Genomic DNA, 20,870 nt, shown 5'->3' with positions numbered 1-20,870 from the left:
GTGGAAGGGGGAGTAACACAGGATGGGAAGGAAAAAAACCCTTTTAAGATGAGTAAAAATACTGCGGTCTAAAGACTTTTGAGGCAATGGTAATGTCAGTAAAGAGCACCCAAAACAGGAAGAATTTAAAACTGTCTCATGTTTATAACGGGTATCTATTTTCCTTGGCCTAAGATTTTTCAAATGTTGGTCCACTGTGAGAGTTTTTTAGTGTAGAAATTATTCCAAACAAAACAATATCTTCAGTATTTCATTTGTCTTTAGGTGGCAAATGGCAGAGGAACAAAAGAGAATAGAGAAAGGAAAGAACAAAGTTTGTACCCACCAAGCACAAGCATCTCATAGATGAGGCTATTAGGTCCCAAGGATATATGGTGGTTATTTCTTCAGATTAAGCCAAAAATGCAAAGGTGTCAGGGAAGCACTGTCCCAGAGCATCTTCCTGTCTGTGGCTTTGATCAGACATCAGCAGTTTCAAGATTCATCATTCTTTTGCCAAATATTTAAAATATTACATGGAAAAATCTCTTTTCCCTTCCATTTGCTTTTATTACTGTTAAGTGTCAGACACTCCACGATGGATCTCTTCAAGTAAATGAGTAAATAGGGTAAGCACTATGTCCCTTAAAACCAGAGGGTTTTGGGCTGGCTGTGCCAAATGCATTGTCATCTAAAAGTGCTGGAAATAGATGTGGCTGCATTGAATCATGAGCTAATGAACTTCAGTCTTCCTGGCCTAGTCTGTAAATATTCAGCAATCACATAACCCAGCAAACCTCAGCATACTTTGATCCAGCATATTTTCTAAGCAGACAACAGCTTCTGTCTACTTGCTCTGTTTTGGCCAGGGATAAAGTGAAATGTTGGTTTATATCCTTTTCTCCATTTTATATGGAGTAGAGGCATGCCTGAGAAATCATCTTGCTGAATCTGGTGATCAAGATGTTTGTTAACATTGGGTAAAAGTTTAGCAGATCTTAGTTATCTTCTCTATGTTAAAATGAAGTTGTGAATTGAAAGTTTGGAAAGGAATCTGTTAAAGAAGCCAATGAGTTGGGGTACTTTCATTTGCTGATCCTCAGTGGGTGAATGAAATCTCATCCTTATGTGACCCTTTCCACCTCAGTAGCTGAGCATCTTGAATATTTCTCTGTTCATTCCAGGACCATTCAGTGATTGCCCATTATGGTATGACATTCACCTGACCAGACGCTGATTTCATGCAGCATCTTTGTGCATATGGAGAATGTGTTGATACTCTTGAAAAATGGATTGACTCACCTAATTACCAAACAGATATGAACAATGCTATCTTGGGCTCTATTTGAGTTGTCCCCCTTAATGTTCTCATTTTTTTGTGCTTTAAAACCTTAAGGAAAATGGCATTGTGGTATAAACTGTGAATCTTCAATGATCACTGTCACCATCCTCTCAGTCATGGTTTTGACTACTTTTATGGGATGCCTTTTACACTTCTAAACAGCTATCAAGGAAAAAACCTCCAAAGGCAGATGTAGCCTTCTGTTGAGCAGGCAGCAGTAAGAAATATTAGACTTCTCCATAGAACTATAGATGTTTGTAATTGTGCCTCTATAGACTATCCCAATATAGTAGTTTCAGTCTTACTGCTTTCTGTGCTGCTCTGTTATCTCTGCAGAAATATTGTGGAGATGCTGAGCAGCACAGAGTCAATCTGATTTAGTGAGGGATCATCTTCAAGTTGTGAACAGCTTTTTGAACAGACCTGCACCTTTAGCTTTAGCTGAGTACCAATAAGTATCACAGGCAGCATGAAGTACAACATGTTGATGTGCAGAACACCCCTGCAACAGTTATAAAAAAGAAAGATTTTTCTCCTCAGAAGGTGGTCCTGGTGCATGCTAATTTGGTGGAAGCATTTTTATTGCATATGAGATGCCAATAAAAATGGTTTGGATTAATAATTTGCACTATTTCAATGCCAGTTCTGGAAAAACAAGGTTCATTTGAGAGTCATGTTGGAATTAATGCTCAAAAATATTTGACAGCAGTATATATAATTTCACAAACTACAACTTGTAAAAAGTGATGTTGCCAATACTAGTTAAAAAAAAACAACCAAACAAACAAAAAAAAAAGGCAAAAAAAACCCCAATGCATGCAGCAGTGTCACCCCAGCCAGGCTTTCTAAGGAGATGTTACTTTGCACTGAGGTTTGCAGTGAAATTGCAGAGATTTTAGGGCTTTGAACAATATTAACAGCTGTATTTGTGTTGGAGTAGATGAAGCCAAAGTTTATTATATGTGTGCTTACAGAACTTTAGAGAAATTGAGGTTTGAATTTAGTAAATGGAAAAAGTTCAGTTTAGTTTGTTTTGTGTTATTATTTCCCTCTCCCTGCCAAGTAACCCTGGAAATATTTTCTTGCTCAGCCAGCTTTGTTGATTAATGCTTTACTTCTTAGCTCTTAGTGCTTTTTCATAAGGGTGACATAGAAGCAATTTCACAAATTTCTGTTTCTTTCAATATACATTCTTCACTACTGTAAGTTCACTCGGACAACTTGACAAAGGTAGAAAGGACTACATGGATATCAGTAATGCTTTTAGTACTCACATATCTGTGAAAAGCCAGATAAAAAGTGGTACTATACGCACACAATTACTCAAAAAAAGTAAGTTTTTGCTGGCAGAGTATTTGTTTGTATGCAGCAGGGAGTAAACAGAAGCTTCCTGTACTCAGGCACAGCAAAAAACTGGTTAGCTGCAGAGGAGAATACTGCAGGGCTCAAAATGCGCACATAAAAATCACCTCCTTTCTGCCTCTGTTACAAAGCTCTCTTTGTACCAGTGTAGCAGAAAGAAAAATAAATTAAGAAAAGGGGGAGTTTCCCCCTTAAACAAGAAAATTCTTGTTTAAAACTTAGGTCTGCTGAAGACAAAGTAATCACAGCTATTACTTCTGTACTGGGTCAAGCATGCTGTAATTTGAGAAATACAGGTTTTTTTCAAGAACAGTAACTTTGCCCCACAAGCATAACAAGCTGGTTAGCAGACATACAAAACAAGTATTGCAGTAAAATAGGTATGGGTAGAAGTAGCCCAATATGACTAATTTTATCTTGTAAAAATAAGTTAATATAGTCGTAAGTTCAAGGAGGTCAACAAATGAAGAACTTTCACCAGCCCTGAGTCTGATAGTTTAAGCTGCTTTATCTTTCCACCTTACGGACTCCTACCGAGTTTTCTAGAACACAATGTTAAATTCAGCATTCACTGTATTCCAGTAACTTAGAGAACTGAAATGACAGTAAATAGGTGAGATCTCCCACAAGTAATTGCACAAGACCTTTGGAGTTTATAAGAGTTAAGTTCTGAAAGAAGGGGGAAGGACACACTAAACTTTCAGTTCTTGGGGGTGGGCAAAGAAAATGCTGTCTAGATATCTTCAGTATTCTACCTGAAAATGTAACAATGAAGAAAAGCCAACATGACAGAAGGGGGAGGACAAGCTAGTCCTGTTATCCTTCCTGCGACGCTGGAAAAGCAGAGTGGGAGAAACAAATTGCCAGGGGGCTATTATTGTTATTACTTAGAGCACCTCTTGTTATTATTGTTATTTATAGTATCTCTTCTGAGGCATTGAAATAGAGCAGATAGACACAAATCTGCCCGGAATTAACTGGATAGGGAAGCTAGACAAGGCAGTAGCCATGTTCTGCCAGTATTTCAAAAATAAGCACTTTGTACTCCGCCTGGAATTCATGTAGAATCCATGCAGCAGTTCCAGTTTGCTGGCGAGGATCCCAGATGGAGTCTGTGTTGCAGATGGAAGAGGAGGGATGGGAGGGAGGAGGGAGAGTGAGAGGAAAAGGAGCAAGTCCCAGCCTGCTTCCTCCCATGCACTTCTTAGAGGATTAGGACTGTTCAGCATGCCAAGGAGCAAAAGGGATTTCAGAACAAGAATAATTGAGATGAAGGTTTGTTTTGCACATTGTTAAAAGGAGTTGTCCTTTTCTGTTAGTCTTGATGGTCATTTATTTTGTCTTACTGGCATACAGAAGAAATTAGTGTCTAATATTCTCTCAGATTTCTGTAAGAAACTTTGCTGATTTCTAGAAGTTGACCTTAGATTTATGAATTAAGTTGGCTTTTTTTCATTTAACAGCTAAGGAACCTGCACAAGCCCTAGGGGCCCAGGAGTGGATTCATCACATCCTAGTGAGGTTTTCCAAACTCTGCTTTCTAAAAGGAATCAGCCTCTAACAGAAGAATGTGAATATACATATTGATGTTTGAAGGCATTTTTTTAAACAAGTCCATTTGTACTTCTAGTTCTTCAGTAAGTGCTCCTAAAATGACTTGCAGTAAATCAGGAAGCACAGCCAATGGTATTAAAATCCAAGTATCTTTTAATACCACCACTGTGCATCCCTGGTCAGAAATTTATAGCTTTCCTGAGGGGTTGGACAAATTCTCTATTTAAATATCAAAGTGTCTGCTGTGACAGGCTTGATCTGCTGCATGAACCTGTGGGGAGAATGTGGAAGGCAGCAGAGCTCTTGTACCAGCTTGGAAAGCTTATCAAACCCCTATGTGAAATCAAGGGATTTCTTAGATGTCCAGATCAGTCTGGTTCCTTTGCTCCACTACAGCTTCCGAGTCCTGTGATGGCTCAGCTACTTAGTGTAGCCTGAGAACAGTTTCATTGCAATAGTTTTGGCTTAATCATGCACCCAAAGTCCACCAAATGCTATGCTGCTTACCGGTTGCTGGGAAAACAGAGCTCTGCCTCCATTGTTAAAGCAGTGTAAAGATATTCCCATTACAGGTAAGTACCAGAACCATTTCTGTTTCTTTCTTCTCACAGATTAATGCCTTCATTCACTTGCCTGATCACCACCTCAACTCTGTCTTATGGGACCACAAGCTATGGTTCATTGGGGCTTCAGGGGAACTGCTGCCAGCCTGTGATTCTGAGATACTGCTACCATACTAATCAAAATTTGAGATCCTAGTAGTGAGTGAGTCCTTTGTTTCACACTAATACAGGCTGCTTTTCAAAGCATGACTTTAGGCTTCTGGCCTCATCTGCATTAGCAGTAAGGTCTTGCTTCAAACAGCCAATGCATTGGGTAACAGGGATTTTGCTGCTTCCCCATTAATCTCCAACTTTGCCAGTAGGCAGGCAGGATGAGGAGCTCTCAGTACTGCCCTTAAATACCTTGCCAACAAAAAGGGGAAGCGTGAACAACCCTATTGAAAATAATAGAATCAAAATTTTTTATTTTTTCTATTTTTGTTTTTTTTTTAGATTATATTGTCTCAGCCATAGGCAAACAAGCACCTAGGTGTTATTTGGAAAAGTCATCCATGGACCCCACATTCTGACTCTTTTAATGCTATTTTTCTGTGAGGAATAACAACATCTGCAAGTTTTTAATCCTATGTCTCATCCTTTGAAATGCATAAGGCAGGAATATATTCTGACCAGTGTGGTGTTCCTCTGACATTGCAGGTAGCTGTAACACTCTCATGTACCAAAAAGGCAGAAAGATGTTCTCTCAGAACATGCTGTATTTTTCCACTAGAGAACATAATGATTTTGGAGGGGGAAAAAAAACAACAAACAAAACAACAAGTCAAGATGGACCCTTTCAGTTCTCTGTGTTTAGAAGAGACTTTGTGTTTATAAACATGGTTTTAGTTGTTACAGCAAGTAAATATTTTTATTAGCTTCAATCTGTTCCTTAACAGAGCAAACAGCATCTTTGTTCTTGTGCTGGTTTGAAATGAAAAGGTGTGGAAAAGTAGGCATTTCACATGGATGGGATATTTCAGATGCTTATCTCTTTTCACAGTGAAGGAATAAATGTCATCTCTAATTTACTTCAGTGTACAGCACAAAGATGAGCGTCTGCCAGTCCCTGATGGAACTGGTTTACTATGTACTTCTGCATGATTGTTTGCATGATTCCAGTGCCATATTATCTCTTAGTCTGTGGCCATTCATGAGGAAAAGGAGCGCATTTCACAAGCTATTCTTTGTCCAAAGTGAGTAGGTTTGCTCTCTATTTCAGCAAAGAAATTGCTTCCACTCATAAAATTTGAATGTCCTAGATGTCATCCAAACCTAAGGTTGCTACAGTCTCTTCCCAAAGAATTATACTGCCAGTATTAGATTCCAGGATGGCTTTTCTCTAAAGTAGTTATGGTATTTTCTAAGCTCACGACAAGGGTTAGATTCTTTTCCTGGACCTTTTCACACAGAAAAGATGAGAGGTAATGGGCACAAGGGGTAATGGGCACAAGTTACTCTTGTGTCCAGTCAGAATCTCCCCAAGAGGAAAATTTTCCACAATAAGAATCAGCCACTGGAATAATCTCCCCAGGGAAGCGACGGAGTTTCCAATGTTGGACGCTTTAAAGATTTGGCTAGATAGGGACATCTAGTCTAGGTCATTTTTGTCTAGAAAGGTTGGCCCAGATGATCTTTGAGGTCTCCCCCAACCTGGTATTCTATGATTCTATGAAAGATAATTTGTGGTTAAGTAAAAATGAGATACTACTTTTACTTATCATTCTCTTGTCTGCAAAATGGTGAAAACCTTCCTTTTGGTAAACATCAACAGTTCTGTGCATGTATTGAGTAACTGGCACTTTTACACTGTTTAAAGCCACAGACATTTAGCCTTCTTTCCAAATGTCCACAAGTCCCCCTGGAGACATTGGCAGCAGGGAACAGGCCAGATCTTGCTAAACTGCTTGTTGTGCTATCTGACCCTGCCTGTCCTCACAAGAGCCCTTTCTGCCTTGTAGTGTCAGTTCAACAGGGCTCTGCAAACACATGTTTAGGAATGTAAGGACTGTGTAACCAAGGCCCAGCAGTTAAGCCCTTCTCTGTTCTAGCCAGCCACAGGCAGCCACAATATGATTACAGTAATGCAGGACAGGTAATGAGCAACCTCACAGACAAGATCATCACAGCTACTGGACTTTGATTTTATTTTTACTTTTCAATTTTTATCTCACCAGAATGTATGTGGTCATCTAGGTACCTGTTTCGTACAAGGGGAAACAACAAAGTTTACAGGGCAAACAATGGTAAGAAAAGACATTTGTTGTCTTCTAGTGTTGTGCTTAGGAAAATGTAAATTGATTTCTCTTCCCCATCACCTTACCCTCATGAACTCATCGAGAATCTAAGAGCAGCTAATACAGGATTAGCTATTTCTAATTCAAATCCTATTTGAAGGACTTGAAATTTGAAAGCATTTGACATGCCTATTGGTATTTCAGGGCCTTTTAACCTACTTCTGTAGGACATGATGGAAGTTTAGGAGAATATGTAGAATCATAGAATAGTTAGGGTTGGAAAGGACCTTAACATCATCTAGTTCCAATCCCGCTGACACAAGCAGGGACACCTCACACTAAACCATGTCACCCAAGGCTTCATCCAACCTGGTCTCGAACACCGCCAGGGATGGAGCATTCACAACCTCCCTGGGCAACCCATTCCAGTGCCTCACCACCCTTACAGTAAAAAATTTATTCCTTAGATCCAATCTAAACTTCCCTTCTTTGAGTTTTAACCCATTACCCCTTGTGCTGTCACTACAGTCCCCAATGAAGAGTTCCTCCCCAACATCCTTATAAGCCCCCTTCAGATACTGGAAGGCTGCTATGAGGTCTCCACACAGCCTTCTCTTCTCCAGGCTGAACAGCCCCAACTTTCTCAGACTGTCTTCATATGGGAGGTGCTCCAGTCCCCTGATCATCCTCATGGCCCTCCTCTGGACTTGTTCTAACAGTACCATGTCCTTTTTATGTTGAGGACACCAGAACTGCACACAGTACTCCAGGTGAGGTCTCATGAGAGCAGAGTAGAGGGGCAGGATCACCTCCTTCGACCTGCTGGTCACACTCCTTTTGACGCAGCCCAGGATGTGGTTGGCTCTGTGGGCTGTGAGTGCACACTGCTGGCTCATGTTCATTTTCTCATTGATCAACACCCTGAAGTCCATCTCCACAGGGCTGCTCTGAATATCTTCTCTGCCCAGCCTGTAGCTGTGCCTGGTATATAACACATAGTATGATACATTTATTATGCATTTATCACATTGAGGTATCTAGTAAGCCACTAGCAGCCATTTCATTAAATGTTTCATATGTATTTTACTTCAGGTGAACATTTGTAAGCTGCCTCTTACACATTCTGCAACTGACAAGTGCTGAGATATTCTTAGGATCTTCTAGGAAGAAAACTAAGTTTAAGACTGTTGCTGAAACCTTGATTTCTGCAGATGGTACCATGGCTCAAGGAGCGCTTTCCAGATGCTCTGTGTAGCATACAATACGCACACAAAATTCCTGTGCAAATACAAATAAATAAATAGATTATGCTGGTTTTAGAAAATGCAAGAACTTTTGTAAGTATTCAGGAGCTCCATCTGCTGGCAGTATTTCATAGCTGTTTGCACCTATACTGAGTCCCCATAAGACTTTAATAGTTTAAAGACTATTATGAAGCTTACAAATGTTTTCATAAAATTATCTCTTTAATTTAAATTTCAAAAATTGCCTGAACACTTGGTTAATTTTATACTTGTTTCCAAGAACCTATGTATCAAATTCAAAACCCAGGTTTTTACTGATACTGGATGATCATTGTGGTATTGGAGATGTGGGTTGCAACGGCAACAATACAATAAGGTAAGAATGCGTTTAAAAAAATAATCCCTTCCTGGTGAATTTCAGTGAAATAAATCTGATGACACTTAGTATTAGAAGATACATTAATAACAGTTGAAACTAGATGATCTTAAGGTCCTTTCCAAACCTAACTATTCTATGATTCTAAGAATAATGGATTAGTTTAGACAGATCAGTCTCTTTTCAAACCATGTACAAAATAAATGTTCTACAGTAATTCCTGCTGGAGTAATAATGGTTATTACTCAGCCTGCTTGAGCAACATTCTTGGACTTCTAATCTTTAGCATATCCAGTAAAAACTTTGCAAATGTCTGTACACTGCATTTGTCAGGCATATAATTTATAGTTTTCACAACTCCATGGTTGAGATATGAAAGACTAAGACTAGGATTTAATATCATTTAACAATTCCAGTAGGCTTGTTTATGAAAAGACAGCTCAGTTTATGTGATATATTTATCCCCAGTGCAGTCAACAATCTGTATATAGATTAGTTGATAGAATGATTGTGTACCTATCTACCTATATATATATCTATATAGATATCTATCTCCTGTGTTTAACCTGTTATACTCTTGGAAATTGTGTTGTACTGCATCTAATAATGGATCATTTTTCACTATGCTGCATGAGCTTCAGATATGGGATAGACCTGAAATGCCTTCCCTCGCCAACCTGCCCCCTCATTTTATTAATAACAACACATTCATCCATGGAAACAATAATTTCTAAGTACTCAAGGTATCTCAAAATATACACAACAGAGCTTTTCCAGATAAACAGAGACCTTTGTAAATTTCATGGTGAGGTCCTTGACAAAACTAAGAGTGGGATACTAAAAACTTCTGTGTGATATGTCTTTATCAGAGATGGGATTTTTCCCTTTAGGACCCTTAATATTGATGGCTTGACAAAGGGCAGAATGAGACTTTCTCAGCACATTGCTGTAGTTGCTTGTCTGTACTCCAAGCAAAGCAGCTTTCCTGACTGGCAGATAACCTATCAGATGCGGTTGGGCCTCTCTCTAATGGTTCATTGCAGTTTGTCTAGACATTGTTGCTATTGAAAATTGCTTTGAATAAACCACTTTAAGAACCAGTTAACCTAAGGATTTGGGGCCTCAATGAGATGGGCAAAACTAAAGATGACCTGAGTTAGTGATTGATTTCTGTGAGAAAATCCCCACATAAAGCATAAAGTGTGTCAGACCATGGAAGAGCTCTCTGCAATTGCATTTTAAAACAGTTTTACTTCAGCCATGTAAATTCCTGACAGAGAACTTTAGCCACCACATATGGCAGAAATAATTAGTGTAGCTCCTCTGGTGTGATTTTTGACTTGCTAAAGGAGAAATGTAATAATGAACTGTACACTTCAGAAGTGTGTACTGCTGACTCTGTAAGCCTTTTATTCTACTTAAGCTTCTTTTGTTCACCACCCCCTCCCCACCCCACCCCCACCCCCACTTTTCCTTTAGTGTTGTGTTCTACAGAATCAGAGAATAGTTAGGGTTGGAAAGGACCTTAACATCATCTAGTTCCAGTTCCAGCCCCCCTGCCATGGGCAGGAACACCTCCCACTAAACCATGTCACCCAAGGCTCTGTCCAACCTGGCCTTGAGCACTGCCAGGGATGGAGCATTCACAACTTCCCTGGGCAACCCATTCCAGTGCCTCACCACCCTTACAGTAAAGAGCTTCTTCCTTAGATCCAATCTAAACTTCCCTTCTTTGAGTTTTAACCCATTACCCCTTGTGCTGTCACTACAGTCCCCAATGAAGAGTTCCTCCCCAACATCCTTATAAGCCCCCTTCAGATACTGGAAGGCTGCTATGAGGTCTCCACGCAGCCTTCTCTTTTCCAGGCTGAACAGCCCCAACTTTCTCAGACTGTCTTCATATGGGAGGTGCTCCAGTCCCCTGATCATCCTCATGGCCCTCTGGACTTGTTCCAACAGTTCAATGTCCTTTTTATGTTGAGGGCACCAGAACTGCACACAATACTCCAGGTGAGGTCTCATGAGAGCAGAGTGGAGGGGCAGGATCACCTCCTTTGACCTACAAAAAGGATCACCTCCTTTGATCACCTACCATTGACCACAACTCTTTGTGTGCTGCCATCCATCCCATTCTTTATCCACTGAGTGGTCCACCTATCAAGCTGATGACTCGCCAGTTTAGAGACAAGGATGTCATGTTGGACCGTGTCAAACGCGTTGCACAAGTCCAGGTAGGTGATGTCAACTGCTCTACCCACTGCCCCTCAGTTCCACAGCTGCATCACAGAAGGTCACCAAATTGGTCAGGCAGGATTTCCCCTCATTGAAGCCATGCTGGCTGTCACCAAGCACCTTGTTGTTTTTCATGTGCCCTAGCATGCCTTCCAGGAGAATCTGCTCCCAGGTTTTGCCAGGCACAGAGGTAAGACTGACTGGTCTGTAATTCCCCAGGTCATCCATTTTCCCCTTCTTGAAAATGGAGGTTATATTTCCCTTTTTCCAGTCATCAGGAACTTCACCTGACAGCCATGATTTTTCAAATATGATGGCCAGTGGCTTAGCAACTTCATTCACCAGCTCCTTCAGACCCGTGGATGGATTTCATCAGGGCCCATGGACTTGTGCACATTCAGGTTCTTAAGATGGTCTCAATCTTTGATAGAACTTCAGTTGTAATGCTTATATGTCCAAACACAGCCATCTTATTGCCATTTGTAGACACACTACCATAGCTGAGGCATCTGCTATTAGGGCTTGGAGGAGTCATTGTTCTGGGGGTCAATCAGAATCAATCTGGGGGGCATACTAAATGGCTTATAAAAGGGCACTAGGTTTAGGTAAATGAGGCCTATTCATTAGCGCAAACAATCTGAAAAGACTTAAGATCTGAAAACATGCTTCTTTTATTTTATTTGCTCTCTAGACATGGCATCCTGCACTGACAGGTGGATTCTCTTTTAGAATGGATGTTCTGGAGGGCTCCCAACAAACGAAACTGCTTTCAGCAGAATACTGAACCAGCAAGGTTATTCTACAGCACTTGTAGGTAAGACATAGCAAGTTGCTGCCTTTCCATTGTTTGCTATTCAAATGGAGCTGCTGCTGTAGATATTTTTTTTTGCCAAAATGTCTAGGATCAGTTGAACTGGAGTTTCTTGTATGCATAACCTTCAAAATCAGCAGGGTTTTCAGAACACCATTCACAGGCCCCGGTGTCAGCACAGCATATCTGACAAATCCAACATGGAGACATGGAATATGTAGATGTACGCTGCAAACACAAACAAATGCAAAGGAAAGAATCTTGTTTGCCCAGTACACATTGCTTTAGGAAGAGCAAAGATATTCACTGATCCATTAGAGTAGAAACATATTGTTTGGTACCCAGATACCCCAGTGGTCTTAAATATGTCTTATGGCTACATTTTCCGCTTATTGATGCATCTTGCTTGTTGTCACAGTTTAGCTCTAAAAGTAGTTTTTTTCTGAAAACAAGAAACTCTGACAACAGCTGAAAGAATTGCATTGACTTCACAGAATCACAGAATCACAAGGGTTGGAAGGGACCTCCAAAGGTCATCTAGTCCAACCCTCCTGCAAAACTTCAGTGGGTATCAGATCAGAATACATGTCCAAGAAAAATAATCCTATTCACTCTTTGCTAAATTTGTCTGAAGAGCAATTAAAGGCTGTGTCTTTCAAACACTTGTCATTTTCCAACTTTTTGATGTAAATGATGTCATGTGCTTAATTGTAATTACTATGATTTTCACACCTCTACTTGGCTGCAGCACACTGAGGTGTTATTTAGCTCCTAAACTGAAGTCAGCCTTTGCGATGTGCTGACTTCACAACAGCTTGTGCAAAATGGTGAATTTTCCCTAGCTCACTGCAGTCGTCTATCACTTACTACATTCAAATACTTAAGTGCAGAACTGGTTAGCAGTTCTCAGAAGTTATTTATCTAGGTAACAGTCCCTAACCCTGTCCATCCTTCAATGTCATGTTTCAGAGAAAACTCTAGGAACAAACTTGCCAACAAAGTTTTCAAGCTGACAAGCAGGTATTCTTTATTGTGGCACTGGGAGACACAAGGGATAGCTCCTCCTAACATGTGTCTCTCTATTGCTACACAAGCCATCCTCATATAGTCCCTGGGCATACATACATATTCATGAGGCTACGTATGGATTACATCACTTTCCAGAAAGTTCCCCGCATGCGTACAGAATTGTGGTGGTGGTCTCTGAGGGTCGTTTACTTCTTCCAACAATCTTCATCACTTCTGGCAGCCTTTGAAGCACGTGCAGTAGATGCTTATACCAGTTTAATTGGTTCATTAGTGCCAGAAACATAATAATCCTCCTATCTTCCTACTTATCAGTTTAACTGTAGCCCATGCTGGACACCTGCCATTCCCAGATACTCCTTATCCCTGTGTCCTGTTCTTCTAGACTGTTTTTCTTAAAGCTACATCAACTGTAACGATTTATCTTGGACAAGAATTCCCAGTATGCTCTCTGGCTGTACTCTACTTTTTTTTTTCCTATGTATCATGCACCTCAGTAATTTTCCATTGCTACTGTTACAAAGTTATCAAATTTAACATTGCTTAAAACTAATTCTAAAGGTTTATATATTCCATTTTGTGATTTTGTGTCCCCCTTGTTTCAATCAGGATAATGACACTGCTCTGTAATATGACTTCATTAAGGTTGATCATCAGTGTATGACATACTCTGATATGTTCAGTTGTATTGGATAATTGGAATGGCCTAATTTTATTACTCATTTCAGGATGAATATAGACACACAGAGCCAATATGTACACCTTGAAATGTTCCTTGACTGTGAAGGTCAGACAGAATTTGTGCATAAATTGTTTCATACTTCTGTGCTTAGCTGCTTCTTTTGGCACAAGGGTTTCTCCCATCAGGCAACCTATTATTGTGAAAAATAATAAGCACCCATTATTGCAACTTCTTATTCAGGGAAGCCTCTGAGCTGGACCACTGCCCTGTGTGGAATTTTAACAGATAAGTGAGAAAAAAACCATCTGTTCTAGGCAGACAAATTGCCAATGCACAATTGTTCCCTGAGTTTGTCCCATTCCAGACCAGTTCCTCCCTTGGCTGCACCTTAAGCAAGGAGTGCAGCCAACCCATTAGACATACAATCAGACACACCCAAGAATAATGATGTTGGATTGAAGATCTTTGTTTTATTTTTTCAGGGAAGTGGCATATGGGTGAGAACTGCAAATCCCACTGTAATCACTGCCATCATCCTTTAAGTCACAGCTTTGATTATTTTTATGGCACACCTTTCACCCTTCTGAATAAGTGTCAAGGCACAGATGACCCTGAACAGGCCAAATTTTCAAGATACATACTGGCTTTATACTCAGATGATCATCCTTTCCGTGCTTACTCCTTTGATTGGAAAACTCGCCAATTTATTCTCAGTTAAATGGAAAATGATCGCATATCTGGCCATCTGTGGTCTGTATTTAATCTCCTTGTTCTCCAGCTATGCTTTCACTAAGTACTGGAACTGCACCCTGATGAGAAACCATGATATCACTGAACATCTGATAAATCTAGAGAAGAAAAAATAAAATGTTTCTAATATGCTGAAGGAGGCAGTTTCATTCATTGAAAGGTAACAAACAAAATTGTATTGCCTTTCTAAGGATTTTTAGAAATTATGTGATCACTGTATCATACACCACTAGGTTAGGCAACTGGCATGTGCTGAACTATCTGTCCTGATGTTGGCAAGTCCTGTTCTCCTTGACTCTGAGAGTCTGTCACTTTTGGCTATGAACAGTTTTTTAATGTTCTACACATGTCTAATTCAGAACCAGAAAGAGAAAAGGCCCATTATTATTTTGGTCTTAATACAGAATCAAAATCTTAGAGGGGTGTTCTAATCCACTAAGTCTCCCAAAACTTCAAAACTGCACAGATGTCAAAATCAAACATTTTTGGTTTAGACCACAGTAATATTTTTTATTGCGATAGTCACTACAATATCACTGTTATATTTTGGGTTGAGTGAGTTAGCAGAGAAATTACTATTTTCTTTAATTTCACAAACAAATATAGAAAACTTCTTGTTTTCCTTTTACATGTTCACAAACCTCCCATTACCACAGAGAAGTTTCAGGGAAGAAGCCAGCATGGCCTAAATTGAGATAATGTAGAGCAGATTAACTAGACGGTGGGTAAGTGGCCATCTTGAAGAAAACCATTCATTTGAATGTGAAAAAGAATGTAAAGGGGTTGTCACAGAATTCGCTTTTTGCCTTGTACACACAGTTAGGTCCAGAGGATGCCAGATCATCACCACACCTCTTTGCTTTGTTTTTTTTTGGGAGGGTTTGTTTCTTAATTTTTTCTTTAAGATGAAAGCTCAGATTTCCTTGAGAGGATTTGTTCTTTTTCTTTAATGGACACACACCTGTGCTGCAGTGTTAAATGCAATCAAATAATCAAACATGTGCTTGATCATGTTGTTAATCAAAATGTATGACATTCATCCAGCTCTGTCTAGTCTCAGAAGATCAAAGTGGTGCTGATGATATTACATTATACAGTGGCTGATTTGTGTGCTTGTTCATTTTTATCAAATAATAATCTTTGGAGCATAAGCCAGAATTCTATCTTGGTCGAAAGGCCAAGTTAAAAAGCTTTGGAGTTTCACTTGATAAACTGTGTGAAGTCAGTTCATCATGAAGACTCACTGCAGTCTAAATCCAGACTCTGAGTGCCAATTAGTTTTTAAACCTAAGCCTTACTTTGTTGTTCCTTTCTGCTTCAACAAGAGGGAGCTATGGCAGCTGTTCTTGGTGAATATGGTTAATGCAGAAGCTGATGATGACAAGTAATCAAAGAGAAATCATATTCTGTATAATCATTTGATGTTATCAGTACTGAAGCATTCCTTATGAAGTTAGGTTTGAATTGCAGTCTGAAGTTTTTGTCACTGGCATCAAGAGAAGATTTTGGTTGATAGTGTGCAGCCTCACCTCTGGTGTGACACAGCAGTTTTGGATGATTAGGAATCTAGGCGGCGCTGTTAAGCACTACTTTAGCTTTTCAGAATGCTAGAGGCTACACAATAGATAAAATCCTTGACTCAGAATTTACAGCATAAAGGTGACAGTATTCTGAGTACTTTGAATAAAAGGGTCATTCATTTATATTATTTTACAGTTGTTTTGGGGTTTTATTTTTCTGGATTTATAGACATCACAAACAAATTTTGGACACTTTCATCAGTTTTCCATTGGGCTCTTATTATTTGTCTAATGTAGGATTATACTTTGCATTGCTTGTGGTAGCTCATAACAGAACTCATTCAGGTTAATAGAAAGACTTGGTCTTCCTGAATTTTGAGTCAACACCTAAGAAAATTCTGACTGCATCTCTGGATATAATTTTGATGTTTTGCTTTGTTTATAAGCAGACTTTTGGATGTTATTGACAAAGAAGGCTTGAAGAATACCACATTTGTTTATTCTGAATCTGATCATGGAGGATTCCTAGAGACTCGCAGAGGAAATTCTCAGTTGGGTGGGTGGAATGGGATCTATAAAGGTAAAATTTTGGAAGTGTGTGCATGTACAAGACTTCCTCTTAAGAAAATGATATAATAAAATATATCTAGATAGACCATATTTACTAAACTATGTGCTGGGGTGATAATCTTGAATTGCAGGGCTGAGGCAAACTCAGGACATCAGTTATTCATCTTTCTGCCCCCAGACAGCATCACTTTGCCCAAAGCTACTCCTGACAGCTATATTGTCTAACCAATCCTTTACCCCTTGAATGATTTCCCAGATAATCCAATTTTCATTGTCTCTGCTAGTGAGGTCTTTTTCATGGTACCTACCTTGGATTTCCTTCCTGCAGTTTAAGCAACAGATCTTGCCCTATTCACCAGTCTGCGGAGAAGAGATTCTGTTATGTTCTCTCCTTGTTCATCTTTTCCTTGGACTCCAGTACACTTGTACCCCTTTTTAGTTCCATGTTGCTTTTAAGACTGCTAAGCCTTGAAAAGCCACTCTGACAGCTTGGGCAGCTTGGCACTTACTGTATAAGAAAGCATGAAAATTGCTCCTATTAGTTATTTCCTTACAGAAGATTTTGGTGTCTTGACCTTGCTCAGCCCCAAAATGCACATTGTCTAGTAGTAAATTACTTGATGAGCCATACAAGCAATGTGTGATACATCTGAGATCTCATCTGGGAACAGTCCTAAATGTTATAATTAGCCTTCAGTTCTGGATATGAAGCTTCCTTACCAGTAGCACATGCAAGAAGGCCAATGAGCTCACTTGAATAGCTCAGAACCTAACATAGGGGATTCACTTTGATTACCCTAACACAAGTATATCAGTAACAGGAGAGTCTGGAGAGGAAAGGTGAATGTGATCATACAGAGGTTTTGGTGTGAGAGGACAATGAAGAAATCATGCCTGCTTAGAGACAAGAGGAGATACCATATCAGTTTGGAGATTAATTACAGAAAGGCATTCTTATTTATGTTCACATACAGCAGAACAGGGGATGCCCCATTGAAACTAGCTAGATTAAAAACTCTGGTGTAATTCATAAATATCTGTATAACTCACTGCTGCAGTTGCTAACAGGATATTAAAAACAAGAGGATTAAATCAGCCATGTATACGAATAATGATAACAGCTGCTACTGAGTAACAAAGCATGAGATACCATTATCTTACATAGCATGAGGATTACTGCACAAACAGCTGGACTTGCCCTGTTTATAATCTGTCATGCCACCTTGTCAGCCTTTCAAACCGAGCTCTGCTTTTTGGCTGTAACTATGAACGAACCTCTTCCATAGTAAAGTCGGGTGCTACTTAGCAAAGTGATAAGCTAATATAAGCTACCATTCAGCTGGTGATTTATTAGCTGAGCTAATAAGGTAGTTTCAAGTTTTGTTTGCCACTTTCCCTACAATGCTTTCCAGCAACGACTTGTCATTTCTGCCCGTGACAGGAGGAATAACAGAGCAAAGGTCTTATAGGTGCCTGAGCTTCAACATTTTACAATTTTTTGTTTTCTAACTCAACCCTCACCTTGGAATCTCGTGTTTTAGCAACATTCTTTCATATCTGTAGTTGGTTAATGGTTCTCACCTTGAAATTCTATTTGAAACAATAAGTATTTTGAATTTTAAGGGAGCCAAGGGAGAAGCAAATTTAGAAGACCAGAGGAATGGAAAAGAAATCAAGTTAAAACAAATAAATCTTTGGATTACCTCAAGACAACTTCAATAGAAACTGCAGTGGGAAGTCTTCGTTGCTGTAGCATATTCAGAGCCCTTTCCAAGACTAGATGCCATGAGTACGGAGGGTAGAGCAAATGGCATGTGGCCTGCATTTGGCTGTGAGTACCAGAGAAATAGCTTCCTCAACAGTAAACAATTTGTAGCATCTATGTTAGACTCTTCTACAGAAAATGAGAAAGCATGAGTGGCTAAGCCATTCCAGCAAAAAGCATAAAAAGTACTGGTGGTGTGTAACTGTTAGCCAGTTCAGTAAGTGGATTTTACTTTTTTACTCCTTCCCCCAAAGCCTTGAGCTCCCAGAGCTATCAGTGACTTCAGTGACTTTCATTTCAGGGAGCAAAATTGAAAGCTGTGAACCATGCCTTCACTGTGATTATCACTTACTTCCAGGAAAATTACAGTAATGGTGACTTATCTCCCCAGGCAGGATGTGTAAACTAGCTGTAATTGCAAAAGCTGTTAGTAACTGCTAATCACTGGTCTCCACCTATCCACACAATTAAAAATCTTAGGGCTTATTAGCTAAACAGTAGCTTGGTTTAGAAATGAGACTTGAAATCCTAATGTGTTACATGTGGAGAGTGAGTATTGCTCATGCTCCAGCTGCAGGCTGAGATTCTGAAACAATCTGGAGAGTCCATCCTCTGTCATGGCAATCGACACACATACCTTGCGCCTTTGCTGCAGGGATAATTCAGCACTCCAGGAACAAATTCATGTTTCACTACTGTGGTGTGTTTCTGCATGCAGTGCAGTGGCACCAAAAGGACAGTGAATATAAACATCCCCCTCCTGCAGATCAGAGATGAGGCAATGAATTTCCAATAGAATATCATGTAAAAGCATATAAACATGCATCTGGAGTAAGCTTATTGCTTCAGTCTCCCAGTTCTTCTTCAAGATGCAGAATGGCTCTGTTGTTAGCTGTCCTGCCTTGCCTGAGATCAAGGGTTTTGCTTCCTGGGTAGCATAGCTTGAGGAATCTCCCTGTTATTGCAGTGCTTCTATTGCCTTTTTTGTGGAAGCATTTGGGATCATCTTTAGTGCAAGACTGAAGAAAAAGAAACTATGCACATAAGGTCTTTATCTGGATCAGTAGTTTGTTTTCTATAGTCCTATGTTATTTGTTTCAATTCTTTTTCTGCCATGGCATTAGACAAGCTGGCCACAGCTGTAACACTTTCCTGAACTTTCAACAAGCACCCAGTCTTTGCTCGTGTCACCCTCCATAACAGTGTAAAAGAGAACAGGCCAGTGCCTGGTAGCTGAGTCCTCCTTCCTGCTCACACCGGAGGATGACATTTGTGTGACCAAATGCAGCTGCCTGGGTTTGAGCTGCTTGGTGTATAGTCACTGAACAGATGCAGATGTTTACAGGGTACGGTTCACCTCCTTCTGCTTAGCACATCCAGGCTAGATCAGTTGCCCTGTTTCTCTCCACTGAGTGAAAAGGCAGCCAAAACTGACCACGTCAGACAAAAAACCCACCCATTTTTTAACTTAGAATCATACATTAACTTAAAGTTAGTTGAGATGACTTTCATCTTCTGTGACTGAATGATGTGACAGTACGTGATGATGTGACAGTAAGTTGACAAATTCATGGTGATACTGTAAGCAGGGTTTTTCATTTTCACGGCTGGGGAAATGCAGAAGCCAGTGGCCTACTCATCTTCCCATTCTGTAGAATGAGCCATAATATTCTCAGCAATCAGTTTTGGTTAGGGGTTATCTGTCATGGTCTCTTTTGTCATGAAGCACCTTTACATGACTAAAATACGCTAAAAGCCGCTGCAGAAGGGACGGGCGCCCTCCTTCCCCGGTGAGCTCTGCGGGAGTAGCCAGCATTGGAGCCGAACGCTGCAGAGCTGTCAAGAGAATGCGCCGCCAGGGGGCAGCGCTGCACCGCCAACCGCCACAGCAGCCGCCGCGGCGCCACTCAGACCCCAGCGAGCGCTTTGGAAGAGGAGCGTGTAAAAGGTAACATGGAACCAAACCTCCCAGGTTCTCCGGCGCATTTCGCTGCCTTTCGCTTTCACGTGCCCTGCACGAAAGATGAAGTGCAGCGCCCAGTCCCCTTCAGGCTGAGAGCTGTGCTCCGGGCAGCCCCGACGGAGCTGGGCTCATAGCAGCAGGAGCCCTCGCCGGGCCCCCCCCTGAGTGCAGTGGCTTCATTTCCAAAGCACTGTGATCGCTAGTGCCTGCCTGAACCACAGCCAGACCACCAGGCCAGAGGTTTGAGCTAACAGCAGCAGAGCAGGATATGGCCTGTACACCAAGGAACATGGTGCTGTTGCCCATGGAATCTACAACAGCAGAAACATGAGTCACAGCCCTGAATATCTCTCCCTATGTATCCAGTACTCAACAGAGCAGTGATTTTGAGACTGACAAGGAGCTGCCGCCAGAGATGTGAGCGATCAGTGTTGGCACCAGACAGAGGCAATGAGAGGGAAGGCTGCAGCGCAGAGCTCGATGTGTAGAGAGAGCCTGCACTGGTCTGGTGAGGGGAGGGTGCACAATGGGCAGGGCTGCACTCGGAGCTCCCTGGTGGGGGTGCTCCTGCAGCAGGGGCTGAGCTGCGGGGCGCTGTCAGTACCTGAAAGGTGTCGGGAGGTGAGAGGGAGCTGGGCTGCTTGCTCCAGGCCCAAACCGCAGGGGTCACAAACATGCACCGTAGCACATACAGAAAAGGAAGACCAGCCAGATTTGGCAGGTTAATAAAAGGTTAGAACAGTGCTGCCATAGTCAGGGGTTTGGGTATAAATACCATGGGACTGATCTGGGAGGCCAGGTCTGCTGGAGGCTGGTGGAGCTGGTCTGACAAAGAAGGGGAAGACTACAAGAGAACAG

General features: G+C 40.9%; 1 pseudogene; it reads left to right on the top strand.

The window, feature by feature from the left end:
- The first annotated feature begins 4,765 nt into the window (after window positions 1–4,765).
- On the top strand, window positions 4,766–20,146 carry LOC101869058 (arylsulfatase D-like; annotated as a pseudogene).
- Window positions 20,147–20,870: the final 724 nt, after the last annotated feature.

This window comes from Melopsittacus undulatus, chromosome 2 (genome assembly GCF_012275295.1).
Source record: "Melopsittacus undulatus isolate bMelUnd1 chromosome 2, bMelUnd1.mat.Z, whole genome shotgun sequence".
Lineage (NCBI taxonomy): Eukaryota > Metazoa > Chordata > Aves > Psittaciformes > Psittaculidae > Melopsittacus > Melopsittacus undulatus.
Note: the sequence above shows the minus strand (reverse complement) of the source record. Positions and strands in the feature narration are given on the sequence as shown.